The sequence below is a fragment of the Ischnura elegans genome, chromosome 11 (assembly GCF_921293095.1).
Source record: "Ischnura elegans chromosome 11, ioIscEleg1.1, whole genome shotgun sequence".
NCBI lineage: Eukaryota > Metazoa > Arthropoda > Insecta > Odonata > Coenagrionidae > Ischnura > Ischnura elegans.
Genome location: NC_060256.1, coordinates 680,944 through 695,636, shown reverse-complemented (window position 1 = coordinate 695,636; position 14,693 = coordinate 680,944). Strand labels below are relative to the sequence as shown.

General features: G+C 43.4%; 1 protein-coding gene across 3 annotated transcripts in view; it reads left to right on the top strand.

Moving 5' to 3' along the window:
* Positions 1–14,693, top strand: part of LOC124168149 (cystathionine beta-synthase) — a 189,486-nt gene that overhangs the window by 24,377 nt on the left and 150,416 nt on the right. The window lies entirely within an intron of this gene.

The window sequence follows — 14,693 nt, the reverse complement described above, 5'->3', positions numbered from 1 at the left end:
AATTTCTCATCCTTCTTTTGCATCCGGGCTTTGGACCGGCAATGGTGAAGTTAAAAATTTTTAAGTTTTTTTTTTAACTTTTAAATTTTATTGATTTTTTAAAATCTTTTTATACTTTTGTGCTACATAAATCATTTTACAGGTGCACTAATAATTTTTTTGAGTGTAAAATATTTGAAAGCACGGAGACAACAGTCCTACATCGCATATTGCACACATGTAACGCGACTCTCTTCTTCTGCCACTCTTGCTACACACCGCACACTTCCTTGCAAGTGATTTTAATGTTGAAGCGTAGGATGTGGAGGAAGGGAAATGCCTATCGTTTAGCCTAGTCGGTAGACCTTGCTGTGACCTTCTTCCTTAGCCAATCTGCTTTGCCTGTGGTATGTTTCCAAAATCTCCCGAATAAGGTTGAGCTGGAACTTTTCATTCGGTATCCTTTTTTTCATGACAGACTTACAAAGACAATGCGCATTTAGCACTGATGCATCCAGCATTTGAAAAAATAGTTTTTTATGCCACTTAACTGTCTTCCTAACTGTCTCACCATGTCAGCGCACTCCACTGCACCCATTGGCGCGTTGTAATCGATGACACACTTTGGTTTGATTATCAACCTTCCTGTTTTTGTATCTCGTTTATTAGATTCTATTAACTCTGCTGTGTGCATGGTGGAAAGCATCCACACCTCTCTTTTATCGCACCATTTTAATGCCAATCAAGTTTTAGCCGATTTATATTGTACTTTGCCTTTACCTAGTCTTTTTTCCATTTTTGGCCTTTCTTTCCTGTTTTTTCTCTCAGTCCCACATGCATTTGTGCCATTACTGTGAAGCCACAGAAACAGTGATGGGCTAGTGTACCAATTATCGACATATAGGCTATGACCTTTTCCCAAATATGACTGCATAAGGGTAGCAACAATATCACCAGATTTTCCCAAACCCAGATTTTGTTCCAATATGTTGATACAGGACCCCGTGTACACAATAAAGTCTAAAACATATCCCGTCTTGCAATCACATGAAACGAAGGTGTTTATTCCAAAGCGACTTCTTAGGGGATGAAGGGATACATTGCTTGAAAGAAAGTCTCCCTTTGAACAATAGGAGACTCTCGTCTATGCACAAATTCGCGAAAGGAGCATTTTTGTATGCAGAGCGTAACATATCCATGTGTCATCCTACGGCTGTACGAGACGGTCCGGGAGGTGCTGCCCCTCGGCGGGACGCCGAGGAACTCGGACGGACGTGCCAGTTGGAATAGTAACGCGCAGCCAGTCGCGCAGAATGTGTGTGGGTGACGGGAGTGTAGAGAGACGGTGCAAGGTTTAACTAGGGAAGAACCACACGAGTTGCTGTATCTAGCCGATATTAAAGTTCTAGTTGCATCTAAGTGAAAGTGTTTCCGTGTGTGCTTTGAAAATCCATGCTACCTCTCCTAATAACCCCTCAACCTCACAGTTCAGAAGTGGAATTGACCAGCGAGCTGCGGTGGAGTTGTTCGAGCACATCCAGCCATCAATAGATAGAACATCAAAAACCCCAGTGCGGACTGAGTAAGGTGAGAGAGTGTGGTTCTAGTTGTAGCAATGACCAGTCCGACGAATGGGTCATGGGACGGCGAGTGTCGCGTAGGTAGCTTCAACGGGGTCCATTCTGCGGAAGGAAGGGACGCGACCGAAGTGGCGGGAACATGTCGAGAGCAGGAGAGCGAGGCCGGCGTGGCCAGGGAGCGTAGTGAGATGCACCGAGAGGCTACCGCTAAGTGGGTTCTGCCTGCGTCGACGCCGTATGCCGCGAGAGACAAGGCTAAGGAGGATATACAGGCAAGAGGACCCGGTGAGCAACCGCGCGAGGCTACTGTCGCGTGGCCTACGAAAGGCAGAGAACCGTCGTTGGGAAATTGGCGGAATCCTGTCGGAGAGAGTGGCGTCCTTAGAAGCGCAGCGGAGAGGGAACAAGCGCTCTTGCAACACGAGAGAGAATTGTTAGAGAGGGAAAGGAAACTTCTAGAACGTGAACGAGAGCTTTTAAATGGGCAAGCGTTAGTTCTTGAGAAAAGTATGGTGGTTTATCGAGAAATAGCAGAGCAATTATTGCCGGAGTTTGAACCTTCGCTAACCCTGGGGTTCACGGCGGTACAGTGGGTCAGGCGAGTAGAGAGCATTGCATCAGCCTACGGATGGGACGAGTCGATGTTGTTAGCCCAATCCGTTAGTAAGTTACGTGGAGCGGCGAAACTATGGCTGAATAGCGTAGCCGAGGAAGTACACTCTTGGGAGGCGTTCAAAAAAGGACTATTATATTGTTTCCCATCAGTGGAGGACCAAGCCGACGTGCACTTGAGTCTTACAAAGAGAAGAATGCAGCGTGGCGAGACGCATGAGTCATATGTTTACGCGATGAAGACTATCGCTAGGCGTGGTGAAGTAAATGAAGCCTCCCTTATCAAGTACATTCTTAATGGCATGTGGGATAAGGAACTAGTGAAGCTGCTGACTATGTGTGACTTTGAAGATGTAGAGGGACTATTACGCAAGATAAGACGATACGAGAGTGTCACTGATAGGGCCAAATTGGGAGATAGGGCAAACTTTCACAATCGACCTCCTGTGACCATTGACAAGAGGGCTGAAGTTAAGGAAGTGAGGGGCGAAAGGACGCATACCCAGGGCGTTTGTTTCAATTGTGGAAAAGAGGGGCACCTCGCTTGGGAGTGCCGAGTAGCTGCCCGCGAGAGAATTTGTTACCGGTGCAAGCAGACGGGACATATGCAGAAAGACTGTTTGCAGGCAACACCGAGAACGACCCAGAATGAGAAAAAGTGGAACGTTAGGAAAATCACACGACCCAATTGCATCATAAAGGACGAGTACCACAAGTGGATAGAGATAAACGACGACAGGGTGGTTGGCTTCGTTGATTTAGGAAGCGATGTTGTCACCCTGAGAAGAGACGTTGCACAAGTACTAGGAGTCGAATATGAGGCGAGCCAAAAGCGTTTAGTTGGGTTTGGATCAGGGGGTTGTGAAGCTATTGGCACGAAACGAATGATCTTGAAAGTAGACGATGTGAATGTGGAAGTAGAGGTTTTAATTGTCCCAGAAAATTCTCAGGAGGATGCTATCATTGTAGGGCGGAGTGCCTTAGACCAACCAGGAATTCGGGTCGAAAAGGAGTTTGGGAGACTCACCATTTCCAGAGAAAACGCTGACCTTAGTAAAAGAAAGAATTCTCAAGTGCGGAAGGTGGAAGAGGAGTCACGGATCCAGAAAGACGAGATAGACATGAACGAGAACCTGACGACGCAAGAGGAAGGGGCACTATGCGACCTCGTAAATAAATTCAGGGGATGTTTTGCAAAAAATTTAAGCGAGTTAGGCAAGGCGAACTTCACCAGCTTCAGCATTGACTTGAATGACGACAAACCCGTGACGTCACGTCCGTATCGTCTGCCTTACGCAAAAAGAGAGAGCATGCAAAAAGCGGTAGAGGAGCTGATGAGGATTGGAATAGTCCAAGCTTCTACATCAGAATATGCTAGCCCGGCTCTGTTGGTGAAAAAGGCAAATGGAGAGGACAGATTATGCATCGACTACAGAGGGCTGAACCAGAAGACCCGGAAGGAGAAGTTTCCCATGCCAGCGATTGATGAGCAGTTGGACAGCCTCGTGGGAAACCGTTATTTTTCCACTTTAGACTTCGCGTCGGGTTACCATCAGATACCAGTGGCGCCTCAGTCAAGGCATCTTACAGCGTTTGTGACGCCGGGAGGGTTGTTCGAGTTCAACAGTATGCCCTTTGGTCTGGTAAACGCACCAGCCGTGTTTAATCAGGCGATGAGACAAGTTATCAGGAACACAAAACCAGGGGATGTGTTGATATATATGGATGATGTTCTGATACCGAGCAGAACTGTGAAGGAAGGACTTGAGAAGCTTGAAAGGTTTCTAGAAGCACTCAAAGAGACAGGACTAACATTGAAGTTGGCGAAATGCGAATTCTTCAAGGAGCGCGTAGACTATTTGGGATTCGAGATAAACGCAGATGGAATAAAACCAGGCGAACGAAAGATTCGAGCCGTGAGAGAGTTCAAGCGACACGAAAATGTCCACGAAATCAGGCAATTCATTGGATTGGCCGGGTTCTTTAGAAGGTTTGTGCCAAGATTTGCTGCGATTAGCCAACCGTTGACAAAATTGACAAAGAATGGAGTGGAGTTCAAGTGGAATGAGGAACAAGAGGTGGCATTCCAAGAACTCAAGGCAAGACTGGTCGAAAGACCTATGCTGACGCTTTTTGATGTGAGTGCAAAGCATGAGGTTCACACAGACGCCAGCAAATATGGATTAGCAGGCATTCTTATGCAATCGAAAAATGAGGGACCATTGAGACCTGTGGCGTACTACAGCCGACAAACAACGGATGCAGAGAAATCCTATCACAGCTACGAACTCGAAGCCTTAGCGGTAGTAGAGTCAGTTGACAAATTCAGGATGTACTTGTTGGATCGAATGTTCAAGGTAGTATTGGATTGTAATGCATTAAAGACGGCGATGACTAAGAGGGAGCTGTTGCCAAGAATCGCCAGGTGGTGGTTGAGACTACAGGAGTACGACTTCGAAATCGAATACCGACCAGGCAGGAGCATGAGTCACGTAGACGCCCTCAGCAGAAACCCGGTGGGGAAGGTGGTAGAACCTGAGATGGTTGACTCAAAAATATTCACCACCAGAATTCAGCAGGAGGATTGGCTGTTGACTATGCAGCTGCAAGATCCGAGTCTCCAGAAAATACATGCGACATTGAAAAAGCCAGCACAGACAAACGAGGATAAGCAAGTGCACACTGATTATGTAGTAAGAGACCATCGAATATGTCGAAGAGTGGAGGGGGAAGTCGTTGGGTGGTCCCAAGAGATGCGATTTGGAGAATCATAAAGGGGAGCCATGATGACATGGGACATTACGGAGAAGAAAAGACTCTGGAACACCTGAGAAGATATTTCTGGTTCCCGAGGATGAGACAAAGGATAAAGAGATATATCGCAGCCTGTATCGAATGCGCGTACCACAAGAGACCAGGCGGAAAAAGGGAAGGAATACTGTACCCAACTAAGCGCGAGGGTACGCCTTTTCATACCGTTAATATAGATCACCTAGGACCGTTCCCTCGTAGCAAAAGAGGCAGTGAATACGTCCTCGCGTACCAAGACAATTTTACGAAGTTCATAGTACTACGAGCTGTGAAAAACACGAGGTCAAAACCAGTCTGTGAGGCCTTGAGTGAGATAGCTTGTTTGGTTGTCCAGACCGTATCATTTCGGATAGAGGAACGGCATATACGTCGAGAGAATTTGAGGAATTTTGCGAGGGGCACCAGATAAAACACATCAAGAACGCCACTGCGACGCCTAGGGCAAATGGACAAGTAGAGAGATCAAACGCCATAATTACTCGAGCTATCACTACGATGAATTCAACGGAGGATGGAAGTGATTGGGATGGGCGCTTGAAAGACATTCAATTTGCCATGAACTCGATGAAGAACAAGACGGTGGGAGCCAGTCCACATGAACTGTTGTTCGCGTACCGCCCGCGGAATGCGTTAAGGAACCGAGTTGTAGTGACATTGCAGGAAGATGAACATGAAGTGAGCAAAGAAGTGATAGAGGAGGTTAGGAAGGAAGCTTTAGGCAGGATGGTAACATGTCAGGAGAGGCAGAAGAAAAGGTTTGACGAAGCTCACAAGGAGCCAAGAAAATACGTGCGGGGAGAGTTAGTGTTAGTCGAGCGAGAAGCCCAGGCGACGGGAACGTCTCGAAAGCTAGCACCCAAATTTAAGGGACCATACAGGGTGGAGAAGGTATTCCCCAGGGATAGATATTTGCTGACAGACATCCCAGGAGCAGCCAGAACCCAGAGGAGGTTTCATTCGGTCTTTTGTGCAGATCGAATGAAACCATGGTGCCAACCCCCACAAGACTACGACCCCGATGCTGTAGAAGATGACAACCCACCCCCATGCAGCCACGGAGACCAGGGAGCCCACGAGCAGATTCAAGAGGACCCCGATGCTGTAGAAGAAGATGACAACCCACCCCCATGCAGCCTCGGAGACCAGGGCGCCAACGAGCAGATTCAAGAGGAATCCGATGCTGTAGAAGAAGAGGTCAGCCAACCGCAAGATCGGGCCGAGGACGGCCCTGAAATCAGGAAAGGCTGACTGTCATCCTACGGCTGTACTAGACGGTCCGGGAGGTGCTGCCCCTCGGTGGGACGCCGAGGAACTCGGACAGACGTGCCAGTTGGGATAGTAACGCGCAGCCAGTCGCGCAGAATGTGTGTGGGTGACGGGAGTGTAGAGAAACGGTGCAAGGTTTAACTAGGGAAGAACCACACGAGTTGCTGTATCTAGCCGATATTAAAGTTCTAGTTGCATCTAAGTGAAAGTGTTTCCGTGTGTGCTTTGAAAATCCATGCTACCTCTCCTAATAACCCCTCGACCTCACACATGACTGTTCACACTTTGGTAAGACGGTCACCGTTTTTTGACTTAGTGTTGTCCGAAAAATGTAGTATTCGGAGGATCATAAGGTATCTATTTCTTGGCATCAGATCCCCAAATATTGCTGTCGTAATCAAAGAGTCCTTCGACCAGTATTCGTGTATGGTAAGCTCTTTTGTCCTAGTCATCAACAAAGTTATTGCCAGAAAACAATACATTTCTTCCTTAGTAACATCCTTCCACCCTTCGAGGCATGGCTTCACTTCTTCACATGCATGCATGATCAAACGTGAATTTGTGGAATTTATTTGTTTCCTCAGCAATTAGTTACGTCAAAGGAACAGAGAAAAAGATTTCAAAATACTCTCGAATTGATGAACTTTCACTCACATCAGCATTGCATCCAGAATTAGAGCAATCAAAGTCATGATTTTTTGGTGAAAAATCATTAGAGGACCACAAAATGCCATAAGCAGCAATCCTTCTTCTTTTTGAAGTAGATCCCTCCTCTTCGTTCGATGAAGATTCGGATTCCAAAGAAGGCTCGGGAAACCGTGCATCTGTAGTGGCCCTCGACATTGATGGCAGCAGCTCACGTTCTATCTCACCAGATGATGCCGTTTGAGAAACATCACTATCAGAGTCACTGAAAATATCACTGTCACTTTTGGTCAGTATTTCTAGGATCGATTGATCCGTAGTTAGCCTGAACATTTTTGCAGTGCAAGCAAAGTCCCATCCTCAAAATTCGCCTAATGCTCCACTCGTCCAAGTAACAAATGATGTCCTCTGAACACGTAGAGAACGTAAGCAAAACTAACGAAAGCTCTAAGGAACCAACGAAATGCATTTCAAGAAAAAATCCTGGCTGTATAATTCCAAGAAAAAATGTTATTCCACCGAAACATCATGTGAAAGAAAATCCTTGCAGGAGGAGGAAAGAGAATGCATACAGAACATTTATGGTTATATTTGAATACACGCCAAGAAAATTTTGAAAAGAAAATGAGCTATACCGAGAAGAGTTCTCATTGTTCGAGTTCTCATTGCCCATGTCCCTCCCCCACCGCACTTCTGCCCAAACTTCGCCACCAGCGCGGTCAGTGAAATCTTGGAAGAAGGCCGACTGGGAAGCCATCAACTACACCCTCTCCCTCCTGCCCTGGGGTCTCCTGGAGAGCGGGTCCCCGGATGACGCTATGGAAGTGTTTTATGACTTTGTGCACGGTGTCACCAATGACTTCGTTCCCTCCCGAAGGATATCGAAGAAAAAACCCATGTGGCTCACAACTGAAACCTCCCGAGTTCTTCAAAACAAAAGAGCTGCTTGGAAGCTTTGGAAGTCTTTTCCCAATCCCCACACATATGCCTCATTTTCTTCCCTTCGTAGAGTGTCACGGAATCTCTTACGCCACGATTGTAGTAATAGCATCAAATCAATTACAGATGACATGGCTTCTAACCCTAAACACTTCTGGTCATTATTTAACTCGAAACTGAAATCAGCCCGAATACCATCCATCGTTAAATCAGACCAAGGGTCTTTCTTGGGGGTTGAGCGACCTTCGGCTTTTAACAAATACTTTTCCTCAAACTTCACCCCTCCCACTCCACAGTTCGAACTTCCAACACTTAATCCGGTTTGCTCTCACTCACTTACCGTGGTCTCTGTTACGCCTGAGGAGACTCTACGCCTCCTTAAATCTTTGCCTCCCAACAAAGCCACTGGAGCAGACGGCCTCGGATCACTCTTTCGGCACCGAACAGGTGATACTCTCCACATCCCCCTCTGTAAATTGTTCAACCGATTCTTTTCAGCGGGATCATTTCCTTCAACTTGGAAAACAGCACTTGTAACTCCCATTTTAAAATCCGGCAAAAAAGATGATGTAAGTAACTATCGTCCTGTGTCTATCCTCCCTATTCTTTCTATTTTATTCGAACGTGTTATTCATGACCGACTTCTTTTATCTTTATTTTATTTATTCATCCACGGTGAGGATTGGCCCTCACGGATGTTGTATACAACACATTTATGAAAACATTCGATACAACGAAACATACAAAACATGTACATTGGATCAAAAACATTAGAAACACATACATTACAAAGATTACATTTAAAATAAAAGAGAAGAAAAGTCCAGCTCAAAATACTCATGAATTGAGTACAGTGGATAATTGCACAGCCACTTTTCCAGCACATTTTTCAGTCTAGTGATGCTCACTGATCTGGCTTTGCTGGGTAATTTATTAAATAATTTTACTCCCAAATTGTCAGACTGGTTGTTGGTCTTAAACAGTATACAGTAATTAATATTTAGGCTATTTTTAGCCCTAGTGTCATGAGAGTGGATGGTGGATCGTATGGGGTAGGTATCTAAGTTATCTTTAATGTGCATAATGCTGCGAAACACAAAGAGGCTGTAGATGGTGAGGATATGAAAGTTTTTAAAAATTGGCCTGCAGTGGTCACGGGGCCCAGCACCACTCAGAATCCTCACTGCTTTTTTTTTTGCAGTTTTAGAATTTCTTTGGTTTCATTTGCATGTCCCCAGAGTCGAACACCATAGGCAAGAATACTATGAAAAAAAGCAAAATAGGCTAATCTCATGTACTTTTCATTGACACAGGTTTTAAGTTTCCTCAATAAGTACAAAACCCTAGAGAGTTTTTTGCTGACTAGGAAAACATGTGAATTCCATGTCAATTTAGCGTCAATATTGAAGCCTAGAAGCCTGACAGGATCATTGTTTAGCTCAGTACTTTTAAGACAGCATGTAAGATGTTGTGTCTTGCCATTGTTCAGAAAGAGATTATTGGCTGTAAACCAGAGTTGAGATTCTTCTATTGCCTTTTTTGTAAGAAGTCTGACTTGGCTAGGAGTATTGCATTTCTGCACCAGAGTGGTGTCATCTGCATATATCATGTAGTCCATAGAAAGATTGTAAGGTAGGTCATTGATTAGAATAAGGAACAAGAGAGGACCAAGGACGGACCCCTGAGGAACTCCATGTTTCACTGGAAGAAAATCAGATTGGTTACAATTTACTTGTACCATCTGCTTTCGATCAGTGAGGTAAGAGGTCATGAATTTCAGCTCACTGTTATGAAAGCCATAGTATTGGAGTTAGCATGATTGACGCAGTCAAAGGCAGAGGTTAAGTCACAAAGTGTGAGTGAGACACATTGCTTGTCTTCAAATGCCCTTGATAAATTTTTTACCACTGACTCAACTGCCAATTCAGTGGATTTCCCAGGGCGAAATCCAAACTGGGAAGGGGTGAAGAGATTGTGTTTCTCAAAGTGTACTAGAATTTGTGTATAGGCAATAGTTTCTATTATTTTAGCGATCACTGATATAATGGTGATGGGCCTATAGCTGTTGGGAAGAGTAGTGTCTCCTTTTTTGAAGACAGGTATGACCTTGGAATATTTTAAGGAGTCTGGGAAGTATCCAGTGGAAAAACAGGCATTAATAATAATAGATAGAGGATGAGCTATAATATGTATTATGGACTTAATCAGATCATTGGAAAGCCCATTGATGTCACGACTGGTGGAGTTTTTAAATTTTTTTACTACATTGAAAATATCCCTCATACTAATTCATTGCCACTGAAATTTAGGAGGGGATATCAGGTGTTTATTGAGTAGTGCTAAGGCATCACACCTGTTATTTGTGATTTTTGATAATGTGGTGTCCACGGAATTGACAAAGTGATTGTTGAAGGTATCGGGATCAATTGTAATAGGAGATCTGTTTATAAAGTGCCTTTTTCCCTATTGATCACAGTCCAGGCAGCTTTGAATTTATTAGAGGCACTATTAATGAAATCCATGTTCGCATTTTGTTTCGCTTTTATTGCTGCGGAATGATACTCCTTATTCAATCTTTTATACACTTGTTTAAGATCCTCAGTGGGTAGTCGCTTGTACTCATGATAGGCATGTAGTACACTTTCCCTGCGTATTTGGACCTCGGGATTGTTTGAGTGGCCACGTGATTTAAAGAATTTTCGGACTGGGACAGCTTTTCTGGGAAAGGATTCATTAAAAAGGGAGATTAAGGTTTCAAAGAACAAAGAGAAATTTGAATGACTGTCATTGTGTGAGAGTAAGCTAGTCCAATCCACACCACCAAGCAGGCCTTTAAAGACTTCAAGGCCGTGAATGGTGATTGGACTTATGTACCTAGTGCTGGATTCCCTAGGTGGACTATTGTTAATTGCAATCAACTGAAAGAGTATGGCCATATGGTCTGCAACAAGAGGATCAATGACAGTAAGGTTATATGCATGAACATTAAGAGTGGTTATCACATTATCAATACATGAATTGTTCCTCATGGGTTCACTGTTTACACAATAGAGGTTGAAAGATCTCAGGAGATTAGACAGTTGCCTGCTACTCTTAGAGGAATATCTCATATCAATGTTTAAATCAGCACCAATTACAACGTTAGCATTAAACTGCATTAAATGACATAGTACCTTTTCAAGCTGTTCAAGAAACTTTTCAGGGTCGCCATTAGGTGACCGATATAGGGAGAGAACAATGAGATTGTATACACACAGAATAACAGCTGTGATTTCGAAGTGCAGTTCAATGCAGTACCTAGTAGTATCGATTACTTTAAATTGAAGGTTCTTTGATAAAAATATGCACACACCACCATGTATATGATGAGAGCGACAGAAAATTGAGGCAAGATTGAAACCGTCCACCTGATAAAGGTTACCTTCATCAACATGAAGCCAATGCTCACTGATACACAGAATATCACAATTTACTGACTTGAGAAATAGTTCTAATTTAATTATTTTATTGCGGAGACATTGTACATTTAGGACAGCAAGATTAATGAGTTCCTTACCAGATGTTGGTTCAAGCTTTTTAATATGAGGAGCACTTCTTGTGATCACCGAGTTTGGATTCCCTAGTCACAGAGTCTTCGGTTTCATTACACCCATCTGAAAAAGTCACCCATTCTATCATTTACTATCGCTTAAATCTCACCCCAGCAGCATGGCTTCCTTCCTGCTATCTCCACTGTTATGAACCTATCTATCCTACATCAGCATATCACCGCTGCTTTCGAAGCCTCTTCTCAACTAGACGTTTGCTACATTGACTTTGCTAAAGCCTTCGACTCCGTTAACCACACCCTTCTTATCCACAAACTGTCTCATCGCTACAATATCCACGGCTCTTTCCTATCTATACTATCGAATTTCCTAACGGACCGCACTCAGCGAGTTGTTCTTGACGGAGCGTCTTCTCCGAGCATCCCCATCCTTTCAGGCGTCCCCCAAGGCAGCGTTCTCGGACCTCTTCTCTTTTCCCTTTTCATTGACGATATTACGAGCTGTGCACTTTCTAACGTATGCGGAATTCTCCTCTTTGCAGACGACTGCAAAATATTCAAAAGAGTTGAGAATACTTCTGACTCTCAGTCTTTGCAGTCTTCCCTTCATTCCCTCGAGACCTGGTGCCTTCAGTGGCAACTCAAAATTAATACAAGCAAATCAAAATACATACCTTTTTCTTTAAAATGCACCCCCACTCCTCATAAATATACTATTTTTAATGAAATTGTTCCGATTGCTTCCTCCATCAATGACCTGGGTGTTACTTTCGACCCCAAACTAACTTTTCTTCCACACCTCAACCTAATGAAATCCAAGGCCATGTCAGTTGTAGGAGATCTTTATCGACTCACTTCTGTTACCGATCCAATCGCCATGAGAGCTATTTTCACCGGTTGCGTTCTCCCAACCCTCGAGTAGGGGAGACCGGGGCACGTTGGCCCGATTTTTTTACATTTTTAAATATTTTTTATTTATGCATAGTTAACTTTATGAAATTATTGCTAAATTATAGAACAGTCTTTCTAAATCTGGATGGCAATAAATAAACTTGAATATATGACTTATAAATTTCTAAAAATAAATAAATACTGGGCATATGACAGGTGGGCCAATCTGCCCCTACATCGGGGCAAGTTGGCCCAGCGGCTGGGGCACGTTGGCCCATGTATTTTTTGGTAAGCTGAACTAGTATGATTTTAGGAAATCAAAATAAAACTAATAGTAATCAAGAAATATATTTCAGTTTATATAACCATTTTACTAAAACAACGGGAAAGCTTTAAATTATTAGGATTTCTGGCGTGACAATACAAACCAGTTGACTTTTGTGACTGTCCATATACAAAGGATCAGCACAATTATTGCTCTTGTGAAATAGTACGCCGATTTCATTGTTCACACATGTTTAATGAGCACAACGCTTGAAATTTGTGCACTAAATACATTGTGCTCCGGGCTGACCGTCGAGAAAGACACAATTTAGGCACAGTGAATCTTCATCTTCCTGTATCGGACGCGCGTATTTTATTTTTTTTAGCTCCAGTTGACATGCCTTACATTGTGATATTATGTTACGTTCAAATAGATGTCTGTCTTCACCATTGCGCTTATATTTTAGTAGCCTCTTTGAATTTAATTGAGTCTTTGTGTCTAATCAGTTCAGACACAACCCAACGCTCCCAAAGACGACTAATCGCAGACCCAGCGGAACCTCTGGAGTCGACTATTGATGTAAGCTTACCCTCAAATGTAACAGAAAATAATCCATGTAAGTGAGGAAAGGGTATTCCAGCTTTCGAGCTCAATTTAAATTGTAATCCAATTCTTCCTACTGAAGAGGTAATCAAATGCGTAAGTCCACTCGACTTTTTTTCATTTTTCTCGGATAAACTGCTTGCACATTTGCATAAACAGTGACATATATGCTGACCAGAAAAATGTAAATCTAGCTTTGGAGAAGGAGGAACGTATGACATGTAATGATAATGTCATGCTACGATAAATTCCCTAATGAACGTATGTGTTGGTCCAAAAAGGTAACAAAACTTAACAAAAGGTACTTCCCCACATTCTTATTGGCAAGCATGCATTGTAACCGATTTGTGACAGTATTAAGTCATTTACACCTGAATGACAGCTCAATTGATGATGAAAGTGACCGTCTATTCAAAATTAGGCCATTTTTGACGAAGAAATGCATAGGACGGGGCACGTTGGCCACCCCGGGCCGTCGTCGTCGCTGGGCCAACCTGCCCCATCGCCATGTTTACAATAAATTCTATTCGTTACAAAACTCACTGAAGCAATTTAGATTGTATGCCACACTGAAGTTATCCTGAAACTATGAGCTTTAATTATAGTACTCAACTATTAGGCCCAAATTGATCAAAACTTAAATAACACACATTTAACCTGGGAGTAGAATTTTACTGAAACACGCGCAAATACAATTAATCGCTATAACTTGTCAAAAACTGCTCCGCCAGTCATAATGGTGTTGTGGAGAAAGGGGAAGTGTGCTACCAACCTTCTGATAGATTCCTAGCACGAGTCAGTGTCTATTGTATGAATTAACTCGACTGGGCCATCCTGCCCCTATGGCCAACGTGCCCCGGTCTCCCCTACTGCTCAGTCATTTACTCCACTGCCAGCCCCTCCAACCTTAAAATTCTTGAACGCCCAGTTAATTACTTTATTTCAGTAGTCCGACACCGTGTGCCTCACCTCCGTAATTCTTCTCGTTCTGAAGTAATGTCTGCCCTATCATTGGTCCCTCTATCCTCCCGTAGGAATTTCCATGATATTTCCTTCATTTACAATGCCTTAAATGGCAAGTTTCGATCCTCAGATATGATGCCTTTCTTTTCACTCCACATTCCCTCCCGCTCCTTCCGTAATAACCACCTACTACACCAACCTAAATTCCGTCTTTCTCTCTCTCAGAGATCACTTTTTTACAGACTCCCTACCTCTTTCAATGCCATTTCGAGTACTCACCCTTCCCTGGATCTTTCAATGCCCATCAGGTCATTCAAGAGGCAGCTTCGAAAAGCCATCTACTGAATCCATTTTTTTCTTTTTTATATCCTTTGTACAGTTTTTTTATAGTTTACATTTGTTAAAGCTGCAGATTTTATGTTTTGTATTCAAAGTAAAGGCCATTTCGGCTGTGTTTGAATAATTTAATAAATAAATAAAAGAGTGAGGTTATCATCTTCCACATACGTATTTCAGTAGGAGGATACGTGCACCAATCTACTCTTGGGTGTACCAGTTGGAGGGTAATAAGTTTTTCCAAGAAAACATTAAT